The sequence below is a fragment of the Schistocerca nitens genome, chromosome 6 (genome assembly GCF_023898315.1).
Source record: "Schistocerca nitens isolate TAMUIC-IGC-003100 chromosome 6, iqSchNite1.1, whole genome shotgun sequence".
Lineage (NCBI taxonomy): Eukaryota > Metazoa > Arthropoda > Insecta > Orthoptera > Acrididae > Schistocerca > Schistocerca nitens.
Window position 1 is genome coordinate 437,702,088 of NC_064619.1, and position 16,598 is coordinate 437,718,685.

The 16,598-nt window shown below is 45.2% G+C and overlaps 1 protein-coding gene across 1 annotated transcript in view; it reads left to right on the plus strand.

The window, feature by feature from the left end:
* The window catches only part of LOC126262916 (ataxin-10), a 94,783-nt gene that overhangs the window by 49,545 nt on the left and 28,640 nt on the right, over positions 1 to 16,598 (plus strand). The gene's annotated exons all lie outside the window — the stretch shown is intronic.

Here is a 16,598-nt window from a genome sequence, read left to right on the forward strand (position 1 = left end):
AGAAGTTAGTGTTTCGCATTCAGATAGCTTTTAATTTACAGAACTGAGCATACAAACACACAAAACAAATTTAATTTCAGTTTAAAGCCTTTTCAAACAAAAATGAAAACTATGGAAAAGTTCTTTGTGTTTTTCCCACAATTTGCTTGACTGTATTGGTAAAGGCCTTCATAGTAAGGATGATAATCTCTTGGAATAACTGATTTTAGACACATTAACTCGTGATACTTTGGTGCAGAAATTGCAACTGATCCAGTGTACAGGTTTTTTATATTCCTAATAACTGTATAAGGGTATCTTGGAACTAATTTTTAGTCCTCTTCAAAAATCAGTTTACATTCAATACCTAGCCCGCATCTCGTGGTCGTGCGGCAGCGTTCTCGCTTCCCACGCCCGGGTTCCCGGGTTCGATTCCCGGCGGGGTCAGGGATTTTCTCTGCCTCGTGATGGCTGGGTGTTGTGTGCTGTCCTTAGGTTAGTTAGGTTTAATTAGTTCTAAGTTCTAGGGGACTGATGACCATAGATGTTAAGTCCCATAGTGCTCAGAGCCATTTGAACCATTTGAACATTCAATACCCACCTATGAATTTCACTACACAGCTAATATGTCTGAAACACGATTCTCCTGGTTTATTCTCTGAGTGAAATGATGTATGGTACAGAACTTCAGAGAAGTCTTTTAAAAAGTCATGAGATGTGTGCTTGGCTATATACTGGCCCTCTTTCCCACATCTTGCTTCCTTTTCATATCAACATAATTAGCCAAGGAATAAAGCTCTCTGTTTCTGTATTTGGTTGTGAATGCACACTGTTCCATTTGGGTGTGCCCAATAAGTATGTATTTTTGAATGATGGTTGTACCAATTGCTATACTGTAATGTTCTAACACATGTGACAGAAGTACATTTTATTCTGAGCACAACATCCATGACTATAAAATATTTTATTTTTCCTTATGTCCAGTCTTTTATTTCCGTGTCTAAAAATTTGTAATGAAGGCTGCAAACATATTAGCATCTAACTGTCCTCCTCCCTCATGTCAAACACAACATACCTCTGTGCTATCTGCTAAATTATAAACTGTGAAGTACTCATGTGGCAACTTTTGTTGAAAATAGAGACAACTGGCCTGGGTTGCAGGCACCAGCTGCACTGCTTGTACATCCATGATAAATGCATAACACTTTTCAGCTTAAGATGCCTTTTTATCAGTTGACTACTCCTGTCTTGCACTCACTTTCTTCACCCGGTGAGCATTTTACTGATTCTCCAAAATCTTATGTAACTTATAAGAAAAACTGATGTCACATTTATCTTTCTTTGGACAGAATAAAGTAATGTTTGGTTCTTCCATTTCTTTTACAAATGAATTTCATACAGCTTTGGTTCAGTACTATGGCTAATGCAATCACCTATGAATGCTCTTATCAGTTCAATAAATGATGAAAAATGTGGCTGCAAATAAAGCTTGGAAGTTGATGCTTAGCAATAACAGAATGACAAATTGGGAATTTTACCTAAAAGTTATGAATATTTTCTTTCAGTGCATAACTTTCTTCTTTCTGTTTTTCCTGTTTTGTAACAATTATCCTGTTTACTCTGTTTTACCCAACCGCAGACTGACCATTCACCAATTCCATAAGTTGAAAGGAACATTTCTTTACACACTGGTAACACAGCATCCTGCACTTTTGAGTCATAGTAAAGTCTACATTTTCTTCTTGATTCTCAGACTTCGGTCTTTTGCTTAACTTCTTCCCTGTGAACTAGGGTAGCAACACACTTTCCGTTGTTCCCAGTTCAAATTGGACCAGAATGTATGTCAAGTATTTTATTACAGTTCTCCTCAGATATTGAAGAAAGCATTCTCTTGTTCTTTGATTTGCAACAGAATTTCAATGAGCACCTTGGATCCATTTTCCTAGGTTATGTTGTTATTTAATTTGTTGTAATCTTTTCTTACCAACAGTACTTGCATATTCTTTGCTTTTCATTCTAGAAATTTTAGCTTCATTTCGTTACTACACAGAAGGATCTGCTTTACCTTTTTTTGACATGCTTTCTTATTATTTCATAATCTGTGCTCATAGAATCTATCTTCACAGCATTATTCAGGATGTTTACTTGCAGCTTTTGACTTTACCTAGGAGTTTGATTATCTGACACCACCGCATTTTAAACAGCTGCAACTGATCATAAATTGTTATTTTTTCTACTTTTTGGTTTCTGACAGGTTTCAGATAGATTATATAATGGCGAGACAGAGATTTAGGAACCAGGTTTGAAATTGTAAGACATTTGCAGGGGCAGATGTGGACTCTGACCACAATCTATTGGTTATGAACTGTAGATTAAAACTGAAGAAACTGCAAAAAGGTGGGAATTTAAGGAGATAGGACCTGTATAAACTGACTAAACCAGAGGTTGTGCAGAGTTTCAGGGAGAGACATGAATGGGGGAAAGAAATACAGTAGAAGAGAAGAATGGGTAGCTTTGAGTGATGAAGTAGTGAAGGCAGCAGAGGATCAAGTAGGTAAAAAGACGAGAGCTAGTAGAGATCCTTGGGTGACAGAAGAAATATTGAATTTAATTGATGAAAGGAGAAAATATAAAAATGCAGTAAATGAAGCAGGCAAAAAGGAATACAAACGTCTAAAAAATGAGATCAACAGGAAGTGCAAAATGGCTAAGCAGGCATGGTAAGGATGTAGAGGCTTATCTCACTAGGGGTAAGATAGATACTGCCTACAGGAAAATTAGAGAGATCTTTTGAGAAAAGAGAACCACTTGTATGAATATAGATGGAAACCCAGTTCTAAGCAAAGAAGGGAAAGCAGAAAGGTGGAAGGAGTATAAAGAGGGTCTATACAAGGGCGATGTTCTTGAGGACAATATTATGGAAATGGAAGAGGATGTAGATGAAGATGAAATGGGAGATATGATACTGCGTGAAGAGTTTGACAGAGCACTGAAAGACCTAAGTTGAAACAAGGCCCCGGGAGTAGACAACATTCCATTAGAACTCCTGATAGCCTTGGGAGAGCCAGTCCTTACAAAACTCTACCATCTGGTGAAGAAAATGTATGAGACAGGCGCAATACCCTCAGACTTCAAGAATAATATAATAATTCCAATCCCAAAGAAAGCAGGTGTTGACAGATGTGAAAATTACCGAACTATCAGTTTAATAAATCACGGCTGCAAAATACTAACGCCAATTCTTTACAAATGAATGGAAAAACTGATAGAAGTCGACATAGGGGAAGATCAGTTTGGATTCCGTAGAAATATTGGAACACGTGAGGCAATACTGACACTAAGACTTATCTGAGAAGCTAGATTAAGAAAAGGCAAACCTACGTTTCTAGCATTTGTAGACTTAGAGAAAGCTTTTGACAGTATTGACTGGAATACTCTTTCAAATTCTAAAGGTGGCAGGAGTAAAATACAATGAGCGAAAGGCTATTTACAATTTGTACAGAAAGCAGATGGCAGTTATAAGAGTCGAGGGGTATGAAGGGAAGCAGTGGTTGGGAAGGGAGTGAGACAGGGTTGTAGCCTATCCCCGATGTTATTCAATCTGTATATTGAGCAAGCAATGAAGGAAACAAAAGAAAAATTCGGAGTAGGTATTAAAATCCGTGGAGAAGAAATAAAAACTTTAAGGTTCGCCGATGACATTGTAATTCTGTCAGAGACAGTAAAGGACTTGGAAGAGCAGTTGAACGGAATGGACAGTCTCTTGAAAATTAAATTGGGTGATGCTGAGGGAATTAGATTAGGAAATGAGACACTGAAAGTAGTAGATGAGTTTTGCTATTTGGGGAGAAAAATAACTGATGATGGTCGAAGTAGAGAGGATATAATATGTAGACTGGTAATGGCAAGGAAAGCGTTTCTGAAGAAGAGAAATTTGTTAACATCGAGTATAGATTTAAGTGTCAGGAAGTCGTTTCTGAAAGTATTTGTATGGAGTGTAGCCATGTATGGAAGTGAAACATGGACGATAAATAGTTCGGATAAGAAGAGAATAGAAGCTTTTGAATTGTGGTGCTACAGAAGAATGTTGAAGATTAGATGGGTAGATCACATAACTAATGAAGAGGTATTGAATAGAATTGGGGAGAAGAGGAGTTTGTGGCACAGCTTGACTAGAAGAAGGGATCGGTTGGTAGGACATGTTCTTAGGCATCAAGGGATCACGAATTTAGTATTGGAGGGCAGGGTGGAGGGTAAAAATCGTAGAGGGAGACCAAGAGATGAATACACTAAGCAGATTCAGAAGGATGTAGGTTGTAGTAGGTACTGGGAGATGAAGAAGTTTGCACAGAATAGAGTAGCATGGAGAGCTGCATCAAAGCAGTCTCAGGACTGAAGACCACAACAACAGCAACAACATATTTTATTCTTTTTTGGGACAGTTTGGGACCAGCTTTCTTGCTTGGTGTTTTTGTTGGGTTGAGAATATCTGCTTCTGGGGATTTAGATTTCTCTGCTGAAGTAGGCCCTTTACTTGTACTTGAAACTATAAAATCACTGCCTTCTGAATTACTGTATCTAAGATAGTGAATACTGAAGGCTCATTTGCTGGTGACAATGATGCTGGAAGTATGCTTGAAACCTGTAAGAGAAAAGAATGTCAGGTATGAAATTGCTAAATTCTGACTTCCTTAAACTGGATTTACTAAATGTTGTATGTTCATTTGCTCATGAGAATCATGTGGTGGATCACTTGGAACGTCTGAATAGAAATGTCAGATGATTGTAGGGCCATCATCAGTATTCTACTTCCCCCCAATTCATTATTATTTACTTACGTTTGTATTTCCCAAATATCAAGAGAAACTCCCAGAAAATTAGCTGATTGGCTGTAAAATGTATATACTACATACTTTAAGGCCACACTGTTTCATTATTCTTGTAGCTCGATATTACTGCCTTCACACTGAGAGAAGTATCTACAAAATGAAAGTTAAGTTCTGCTACAGTAACATAATATAAAGTAGAGAAATATTCACACAGCTCAAGTGAAAGCTAACTTTATTGTTGTTGGTGAAGTTTGTTTTATAATAGGCCTTACTGAAAATAGTGTGCTTCATTTTTTACTGCTTTTGATATTCTACCTCATATATTGATATGATACCTCAACTATTCATCTGAACAATTTATAAGTCATTGTGTATTAATCACTACGCTATAACACTTTAAGAAACCGAACGAATGTTACATATATCGCCAACAAACTATGATAATTGTTACATTTGACTTGCACCTAACACCCAAACAATCCCAGATGCGTTTTTAGGCCAGTAATGCTGTATGATCATTTTTCATTGGCACAACAATGAAAAATGTGCTGTAAAATTCCAGTCACACACATTTTTTGAGAACAAGGTTTCGTGGTGGTGTTTTGAGCTATGGTTGCATAAGGTAGTGATAGAGGATGGACCTGTGCTACCTCTTTTACAACACTGTTAACAACAAGAAGCAATTGTGTGACAGCCAATACCAAGTACTTTGTATACTGTGCTTTGCTTCATGTTATGCATTGCTCATTTTTACTTTTCTTACCTTGAAATGACTGAAAAGATTAATCCTGGTTTATCACAGGATTTGAGTACAACTTCCATGATCTTAAAAAAGATTGGCAATCACAATCACTACTTATCAGTTGAGCCTTATTGAAGCACAAATGAAGGGTATAGATGCCAGCCGTGTGAGATGGTTGCAGGGGCTGTGCCTGTAGACCATTCTCATCTCGCCAGCAGGCTAGGTTCTCATTTATTTATGCTCACAAGAGACTGTGATGTTAAAATATCAGCACCACTATAGTGGAGGTCTAGTAACAATGACAACATCATTATTGTACCATGGTTATTTAGCATTACACAGTATTTATGCCTGTGGAATAAGTTTTGGTTTCTAGGAAGTCCAATGGAAAATTCAGTTAAATTAGTGATGTCATAAAGGGTCAAGTAGCTCATAGTTCTGAGAAGTTACTAGGCAGTTATTGAAGATGAAAAGTGATGTCCCCTTCATCATATTGATTTTTCTGAGGGGACTAATACTCACTGTGTTTGTGATATTTTTGATAAAGCCACATGTATGCTGCACACTGGGATAAATTGCTGTAAAGTGATTGTAACATGGTGTGACATTATGGATATATAGAACTCCAGCAGGAATAGGAAAGTGAAATAGTTACTAAAGTTCAGAGTCTCATGAAAGAGATTGATGGTGAGCTTCAGAAGGTAAGCATTGCTCCTAAGTCCATCTTACTCCTAAGTCCATCCAGTTGGAAGCAGTGAATGTGCTCTTTGCAGAAGAGAATAAAATGCAGTATATTGATGTGATACATCTCATAACTGTGACTATAAGAAGACATTTAAAGCCTTGTAGCTGTTGTGTCCATCAGTGTAATGGGGCAGTTGAATAGTCTAGAACATACCAAACGCTATAGAAGGATTAAAACATAAAGGTTTTTATTTACAATGTATTTGCTGTAAGGCACACACCACTTCGTATCCTATGGTCTCTCTCTCCCTGTTCCACTACAACCGGTTTAGAATAGTCACTAGCAGCCAGAGCAACAATGATGTCAATCTAGGTTTGTAAAGCCTTACAGGTGTTATGCGACATTTGCAAAATCACTCTTTACTGTCATTCATATGCTCGGTGTGATCAAAATAGTAATGTGAAAATAATCTGAAGGTAATCTGGGGTGGCCCTCTCTAGCAGCAGCTTGCAGTGGTCAATTGCTGTGTTTCTTCTGCGGAGATGAGAGCGGCATGTGACACTGGTCGGAGAAGACACTGTCAATAATGCTTTGGTGCAGTCGTTTGCCTCAGTGTTGAAACAAGCTGTATAGAAAACTGGCGTTGGCCCTCAGATGTTGACAACTGAGCAGGGCACATCTACTTCAGCTGTCAGTGTAACTGCAAACATGCACAGCAAGTTGAACAACACAGTGTTACTACCCCCCTGTGGGTCCGGGGTAAGAATAGGCCCGAGGTATTCCTGCCTGTCATAAGAGGCGACTAAAAGGAGTTTCAACCGTTTCGGCCTTCCATGTGAGGTCCCCCTTGGGGTTTGACCTCCATTTTTCAAAATTCTACAGAAGTACGAGCCTTTTGTGGAAGGATGCCTTACGTGGTGTCTCACTGGTCCTCAGTGCACTAAGACCTTGGCACTCAGCATTGTAACGGCATTGTAACCACACCTGCTATTCCTCAAATTGGGCCTAAACGCCTGATGGGTTGCACAAGTTACGCCCATAGTGCGTCCCCATCTGCACCTACGATCATGATGGACTTTCCATGGCACCCGAAATCCAGCACGGTAGCCAGCCCGTTGTGGTGGGGTCGTCATGTACCCTCTAGGTTGTAGCCCCCTGACAACACAGGGATCGTACTGCCGATACCTGAGCTGCACCCTCCCCACGTCGGCCAAGGAATAGAAGCCCGTCTCCTTGGGGCATCAGGACTCCCGGCAACGGTCATCCTGCCAGGTGGCCCTTGCTGAGGCTGGATGGCGCCCGTGGGGAGAGCCCCTGGTTGGAGTGGGTGGTATTGGGGCGGACGTTTCGCAGATGAAACGTCAACATGTATCGGGTCGCTCTGCGGCCGAGTCTTTTAAAAAGAAAGGTACTGTCTCTGGTTCTGGTTCTCCTGCCCTTTCCCTCTTGGCCACTCCCTGGGAGGAAGGACAGGCCCGCCGGCTTGGGGCGAAGTACTTCCCCCGCTATTTAGTCTGTTCTAGGACCGATGGGGAGACGTTCACCACCTCCAAGCCCATGTTCTTTGTCCAGCACATCGAGGACATCTTCGGGGAAATCGAGGCTCTCAGTAAAATGCGTTCGGGGTCCGTTCTTATAAAGACCACCTCCGCCACTCAGTCGGCGGCGCTCCAGGCGTGCGACAGACTAGGGGACATCCCAGTGTCCATTGTCCCGCATCTGGCACTGAATAGGACGCAGGGGGTTATTTTTCATTGGGACCTCCTGCTGCAATCTGACGAGGAGCTCAGGGCCAACCTGGAGCGCCGAGGCGTGCATTTCGTCCAGCGAGTCCAGTGCGGCCCCAAAGACCGTCGCATTGACACCGGGGCCTTTATCCTCGCCTTCGAGGGGGACGTTCTCCCGGAGAAGGTAAAGGTGATGTGCTACCAGTGCGACGTGCGACCTTACGTCCCGCCTCCTATGCGCTGCTTTCGGTGTTTGCGCTTTGGGCACATGTCGTCACGGTGTGAGGCTGAGCCCCTTTGTGGCGATTGTGGACGTCCTCTTCGTGAGGAACATAGATGCACCCCACCACCTCGGTGCGTCAATTGTCCTGGCATCCACTCGCCTAGATCTTTAGACTGCCCCGCGTATCAGATGGAGAAGAAGATTCAAGAATTAAAAACTTTGGATCGCCTCTCTTATTCTGAGGCCAGGAAGAAGTATGACCGCCTCCATCCCGTGACGTTGACAACTTCGTTTGCCTCAGTAATGTCCACTCCTTCCACAGTATCCTCACCCCTATCCTGTCCCCCCTCCACCTCCTCACCCCATCCGGGGTCTATGCCTCCACCTCCCAAATCCCCCCCTTCCAAATCCTCCTCCCTTGCGGCCCCTGCCCCCCTCTGCCCCAGGGGCCACTCTTCTTCCTCCTCCCCCTCCGCCACCTGAGAAGCGATCCTCTTCTCAGGCGTCCACCGGGGAAATGTTCTGGACCCCGGCTTCCGAGGTCCGGCGTTCCAAAACGGACCCCGCGCGTGAGGACCTTCTTCGGGTCCAGCCCACCATCCCTGTGCCTCATCGGACTTCCCAGAAGGCCTCCAAGAAGAAGTCTTTATCCCCCTCTCCACCCCGGCGCGTTTCGTCTGACGCTCCATCCGTGAGTCGCTGCTCCCGGCCGTCCTCAGTTTCGCCGGGACGCTCTGCTGCCAGGCACTCAGCTGGCCTCTTGTCAGCGAATGATGATGCCCCTCCTATGCAACCCAGGAAAGCGGCCGCAGCTGGCGACGACTCGATGGAACAGGATCCGCCTCCAGCCGGTTGTAGCGTTGTTCCCTCGAAACCTGGCCCTCCGCGGCCATTGAGGTGACCAGCTCTTCACCCGTTTCATTCCCCCTTTTTTCTGACTAGCGATGGCTTTGTTACATTGGAACATAAGAGGTATTCGATCTAATCGGGAGGAATTACAACTGCTCCTCCGCCTGCACTGTCCGCTCGTCCTTGGTCTCCAGGAAACCAAGTTGCGCCCAACTGACCGTATTGCATTTACCCACTATACCTCGGAGCGGTCTGACCTCACCCCTGTGGACGGTATTCCAGCTCATGGTGGGGTCATGTTGCTCATTCGGGACGATGTCTATTACCATCCCATCCCATTGACCACCCCACTCCAAGCAATAGCTGTCCGTATTACTCTTTCTGCCTTTACTTTTTCCGTTTGTACCATCTACACTCCATCGTCATCCGCAGTTAGTCGGGCTGACATGATGCACCTGATTGTTCAGCTTCCTCTGCCGTTTTTATTGTTTGGCGACTTCAATGCCCATCATCCCCTTTGGGGCTCTCCTGCATCCTGTCAGAGAGGCTCCCTCTTGGCGGATGTCTTCAACCATCTCAATCTTGTCTGCCTCAATACTTTCCTCTCGGACTCTACTCTTACCTACTCCCACTTGGACCTCTCGATCTGTTCTACCACTCTTGCCTGTCAGTTCGAGTGGTATGTCCTTTCTGACACCTATTCGAGCGACCACTTCCCCTGTGTCGTTCGTCTCCTGCACCACACCCCATCCCCACGTCCTTCGAGCTGGATTCGGGAGGACGACGGTTCAATCCCGCGTCCGGCCATCCTGATTTAGGTTTTCCGTGATTTCCCTAAATCACTCCAGGCAAATGCCGGGATGGTTCCTCTGAAAGGGCACGGCCGACTTCCTTCCCCATCCTTCCCTAATCCGATGAGACCGATGACCACGCTGTCTGGTCTCCTTCCCCAAAACCAACCAACCAACCAACCAACCTTCGAGCTGGAACATACCGAAAGCTGACTGGGGACTTTACTCTTCCCTGGCGACCTTTCCAGACCACGATTTTCTCAGTTGTGACAGTCAGGTCCAATACCTCACGGCTGTTATCATCAATGCTGCCGAACGTTCCATTCCTCGTACTACCTCTTCTTCACGTCGCGTTTGCGTCCCCTGGTGGAATGAGGCTTGTAGAGACGCTATCCGTGCTCGATGATGTGCTTTACGCATCTTTCGCCGCCATCCTACGTTGGTGAATTGTATTGGATACAAACGACTCCGAGCGCAATGCCGTAGAGTCATCAAAGACAGCAAATAAGCTTGTTGGGCCTCTTTCACCAGCTCCTTTAACAGTTTTACTCCCTCTTCTGTCATCTGGGGTGGCCTGCGCCGGCTGTCGGGCATTAAGGCCCACTCCTCGGTACCTGGCCTGACTTCAGGTAATGAGGTCCTTGTTGATCCTGTGGATGTCTCCAACGCCTTCGGCCGCTTTTTCGCGGATGTTTCAAGCTCCGCCCATTACCACCCTGCCTTCCTTCCCAGGAAAGAGGCAGAAGAGGCTCGGCAACCTTCCTTCCACTCGCTGAATCTGGAAAATTATAATGCCCCCTTTACTATGCGGGAACTCGAACGTGCACTTGCACTGTCCCGGTCCTCTGCTCCGGGGCCAGATGCCATTCACGTTCAGATGCTGGCCCACCTTTCTCCAGCAGGCAAAAGCTTCCTTCTTCGTACCTACAATCACGTCTGGACCGAAGGTCAAGTCCCCATGTGTTGGCGTGATGCCGTCGTTGTTCCTATACCCAAACCCGGGAAGGATAGACACCTTCCTTCTAGTTACCGCCCCATTTCTCTTACAAGCTGTGTCTGTAAGGTGATGGAGCGCATGGTTAACGCTCGGTTAGTTTGGATTCTTGAATCTAGACGGCTACTTACCAATGTTCAATGTGGCTTTCGTCGCCGCCGCTCCGCTGTTGACCACCTTGTGACCTTGTCGACATTCATCATGAACAACTTTTTGCGAAAGCGCCAAACGGTAGCCGTGTTCTTCGATTTGGAGAAGGCTTATGATACCTGTTGGAGAGGAGGTATCCTCCGCACTATGCACTGGTGGGGTCTACGCGGTCACCTGCCCCTTTTTATTGATTCCTTTTTAACAGATCGAAAGTTTAGGGTACGTGTGGGTTCCGTATTGTCCGACGTCTTCCTCCAGGAGAACGGAGTGCTTCAGGGCTCCGTCTTGAGCGTAGCCCTTTTTGCCATAGCGATCAATCCAATTATGGATTGCATTCCACCTAATGTCTCAGGCTCTCTTTTTGTCGATGACTTCGCGATCTACTGCAGTGCCCAGAGAACATGCCTCCTGGAGCGCTGCCTTCAGCGTTGTCTAGACAGCCTATACTCATGGAGTGTGGCAAATGGCTTCCGGTTCTCTGAAGAGAAGACGGTTTGCATCAACTTTTGGCGATATAAAGCGTTCCTTCCGCCATCCTTACATCTCGGTCCCGTTGTTCTCCCATTCGTGGAAACAACTAAGTTTCTAGGGCTCACTCTGGACAGGAAACTTTGTTGGTCTCCGCACGTCTCTTATTTGGCTGCCCGTTGTACACTTTCCCTTAATGTCCTCCAAGTTCTTAGTGGTTCATCTTGGGGAGCGGATCACACTGTCCTGCTTCGCTTGTATCGGTCCATAGTCCGATCAAAGCTGGATTATGGGAGCCTCGTCTACTCGTCTGCTCGGCCATCCCTCTTACGCCATCTCAACTCCATCCACCATTGGGTGTTATGCCTTGCGATCGGAGCATTCTACACTAGTCCCATCGAGAGTCTTTATGCTGAAGCTGCCGAATTACCATTGACCTACCGGCGCGACGAACTGCTTTGTCGGTATGTCTGCCGGCTGTTGTCAATGCCCAACCACCCCTCTTATCAGTCCTTCTTCGCCGATTCTCTCGACCGTCAGTATGGGTTGTATGTATCTGCCCTGCTGCCCCCTGGAGTCCGCTTTCGTCGCCTGCTTCGACAATAGGATTTTGCCCTCCCTACCACCTTCAGAGAGGGTGAGAGCCCGACACCACCGGGGCTCCAGGCTCCGGTTCATATTTATCTCGACCTCAGCTCGCTCCCGAAGGAGGGTACTCCGGCTGCAGTGTATTGCTCACGGTTTGTCGAACTTCGTGCGCGACTTGCCAGTCACACATTTATTTACACTGATGGGTCCAAAACTGACTATGGTGTCAGCTATGCCTTTGTCGTTGGGGCCGGCACCTTTAAATACCGGCTCCTCGACCAGTGTTCCAGCTTTACGGCCGAGCTTTTTGCTCTCCATCAGGCCGTTCAGTATGCCCGCCGCCACCGCCATTCATCGTATGTACTCTGCTCTGGTTCACTCAGTGCTCTTCAGAGCCTTGGAGCTCCATATCCGGTCCATCCCTTGGTGCAACGGATCCAGCAGTCCCTCCATTCTTCTGCTGCTGATGGCTCTCCTGTCAGCTTTCTATGGGTTCCCGGCCATGTAGGAGTGCCTGGGAATGAGGCTGCTGATGCTGCAGCCAAGGCTGCAGTCGTCCTGCCTCGGCCAGCCTCCCATTGTGTCTCGTCATCTGACATTAGTGGGGTTGTTTGTAAGAGGCTTGTGTCTTTGAGGTGGGATACTTGGTCATCACTTCAAGGAAACAAGCTCCGGGCAGTAAAACCGTTCCCAACTGCTTGGACAACCTCCTCCCGACCATCTCGGCAAGAAGAGGTCCTTCTGACCAGGTTGCGGATTGGGCATTGCCGGTTTAGCTCCGATGACCCAGCCCCGCAGTGCCCTTGTGGTCATGCATTAACAGTGCGCCATGTTTTATTGTCGTGTCCCCGTTTTAGTCAATCTCTTGTTGTCCTGTCTCTGCCATCTACTTTACAGGATATTTTAGCTGATGACGCTCGAGCAGCTGCTCGTGTTCTTCGTTTCATTACTTTGACTGGCTTGTCCAAAGACATCTAACTCCTTCACTTATTTTATCTGCATCTTTGTAAGAACTTTCTGGTGTCCCCCCCCCCCCCCCATCCCCCCTTGAGTTTTACTAGATTCTATGTGCTCTAACAATTGTGACTGGGCACTAATGACCTCAGTAGTTGAGCGCCCTTAACCCCCCCAAAAAAAAAAAAAAAAAAAAAATACATCTGAAATAATGGTGGCAGCAGAACCTCATGCTGGAAAGAAAAGTAGACAGTCATAACAGACTGAAGAAGGGAACCAAAACACATTTTGGTTAAAATGGCCTGACCACTGTCCCCAAAATCCAAGCCGGTCATGAAAACCAACAGGCCAAAACAATCAGGTCCAAAGACATCAGGCCATGTGACCTTGGTTCTGCCTGATGGATCAGACAATAATGACTATATTATCAATTTTAGGGCTGTCGACGTCTGCCTGAGGGAACCAGAGTGTCAAGTAACTGCCCCCCCCCTCCCCATCCTGCTCCTAATACAGTCTCACTACCACAGAGGAATGAATGGGGGGGGGGGGGGGGAGGAAGACAGAGGAGAACCTCACAGTTAAGATGGCTTCCATATTTCCGTGTAACTTGAATGGGTCCAGAACACAAGAGGACGAACTATGTCTGCATTTGTCATCAAGCGTCTGTCTTCAAAAGAGACATTTTACTGGTGTCCCTGAGCTACATAGGTAAATTCTCCACAAAAAGGACAATCTTAGTGGAGAGCTAGAGGAGGAGTGGCTATTTTCACAAATGCCACTCCTTGCTTCTTTCCTTTACAACCAGCCTGCAAGCAGTTGCTGTATCAGTGCATGTGCATCATAGGTTGACAGTATGTTCTCTCTACATGCACCCACATGAAGTGCTAAAGGAAGATACACTCAGTGAACTCCTTACTCAGGTCACCCAACCCTTCCTCCTCTTTGGGGATTTTAATGCACACAATATGCTTTGATGCTCTGCAATTACCTGCCTATCTAGATTTATTTGCCACACTGAGTGGTACCTGAAAGAAAGGTGCCATAGTGAGTGATCAGTAGGGGTGACTGAACACTTTACAGCCAGCTTGCTGTGTTTGAATGCCATGACAGTATCCAGGAATGAATTGGTCATATTACCAAATGATCCACCACGCTGCTTTTCTCTTCAGTATTCACACCCTCTGAAAAAACAGCTAGTCCCTTGATGCAGTGAGGAATGCCGCTCTGCAATGTGGACCAAGTGGGTAGCTGTGTGTAGGTTCAAATGCCAGCAAACCAGAGAGAACTTCGCAGCCTTTTGTGTAGTGAGAGCAAAATGCCACAAAATTTTTAAAAACAGCAAAAAAAGAGCGTGGTATCGGTTCCTGACCACCATACACTGCACCCACTGAAAGCACAGTCATATGGGAGACCATCAGGAGGATTTCTAGGACAAGATGGAGGTGCCCAATGGCTGCCGTAATGGCAAATGAGTCTCCAAACCAACCTGTGAGACACTGGCCAGACAATGGTGGCCTATTTTTGCCACATTCACCACCACTGCCAGCCAGGGTTTAGGTTTCCAGTGCTATAGGGTGACTGCTGAGATGGAAGGTTGAGACTTCAGTTCCACTACTGATGAAGAATACAGCTGTCCCCTTCTCCATGTGGGACCTGGGTTTTGCATTATCTGCACCTGGTCATGATAGGGTTCCTTTATAGTGTGTTATGGCACCTTGCTGGGTGGAGCATAGAAATCCTCTTTGCCCTTTTTATCCTCATTCTGGCATCAGGACACTCTCCTGACTCAGGGCAAGAGGTTATTTTAATTCCGCTTTTAAAACCTGGAAAGAAACACAGATACCCAAGTAATTATTGTAGTGGTGCAGGGTAAAAATCTTGGAGTGGATGGTCAACTGCCTTATCTGAATCTTAGGAGTCTGGCTAGAAGTGGCTATACAACAGGCTTTCCTGCACTGGCATTGCCTTATGGGTATACATTTTTTATTTCAGAAAGGCGTACAATACTACCTGGGGGGCTTATTATCCACAGGTAGCTCTAGGGATGGGTTTTATGAGGATTTTTTCCTGTATTTATACAGTCCTTCCTCTCATCTCGCTATTTTAGGTATCAAGTTGGTGACATCCTCTCTGATTGCTCTGAGCAAAAGAAAAGTGTCCTACAAGGTTCTGTTTTAAGTGTGACTGTTTTCACCTAGGTAGTAATAATATCACATTGGTTGTTAAACATCCTGTCCAGTGTTCTTTGTTCGTTGACAACTTCTGTGTCTTTGGTTCTTCCTCAAGCCCTGCAACAATAACTCATGTTGCAACTGACAATTTGTTGGTGGACGAAAGGGTGGTGAAAAGGAATTTTAATCTCTCTATTGAGATGTCTGTCTGTGTTTTTTTAAACTGTTCATGTTCTGTTTCAAACTGTTATTTTCAGGTGGGAACACTGTTCTCAATTTGAAAGACACACTGTGTTTTCTGGGACTCTAAACTTACATGGTGGCCACACATTAGGGCTCTGAAAGATGGTCCCTAAGAGCATTCAATATTTTAAAATTTCCTAGCCACAATTCATGGGAGCAGACTGAACTTGTCTGTTTAAGTTTTACCGGGCCTTCATGCATTCTTGGCTTGATTATGGGAGCACATTGTATGGGTCTGCAAGACCCTCTTATTTAAAAATGTTTGACGTGGTGCACCATGAAGGAATTCGGCTGTCCACTGGGGGCTTTAGAACCAGCCCTATACCATGAGATTGGGCTGAGTCTAGTGAGCCACCACTTTACATCAGACGATGACACTTCATGGTGAGACAGACCTGTAAAACACTGTCCACTCCATACACACCTGCATATGAAAATGTTGCTTGTCCACCAATGAAAAATCTTTTTCTTCATTGACAACAAGCAACTAGGTCCTATGGGATTCACGTGAAGGATTGCCTTTTAGATGGGCGTGGAGTTTTATATGAGGGTTGGAGCAGATCTTCACGTTGGCTCTTAGAGGGGCCCAGAATTATTTTAGACTTGACACATTATAAGAAAGATTGAACTCAAAGTTTTATGTATCAATCTCTGTTGTTTTTTAACACTTTGGATAGGAGTATCACAGTTTTAAAGTTGCGTACACTGATGGCTCCAAACAAGAGTATTCCTTTGGCTGTTCAGTATTGTTCACCAACCATGTCTTCGGGATGCATCTGTATTTTCCACAGAGTTCCATGCAATCCTGAAGGCACTGGAGCAGATGAGGCATCTTAAAGGCAAACCATTTCTCTTCTACTCCAATTACCTAAGTGCCCTTCAATCATTGCAGCATGTGAACCCAGCAGAGAAGCTTGTCGTACTAATGCATGACAAACAGAAAGTATTATTCTGCTGAGTACCAGGGCATGTGGGAATTTGGGGAAATGAATGAGCAGACTGAGCACTAAGGAGGCCTGCAAAGACATGACGTGACACAATGTGCCATTCCCTTGCTGGCTGTAAGTTCATAGTTGTCTGAGATCCATGAAATTGTGGGAGGAGAAATGGCTGGCAGCAAGGGACAATAAGCTGGAGTTGTTGAAGTCAGCTATCCAGTTGTGACGTACCTGATGCCAGTCACTCAGTCAAGATAAAGTGACCCT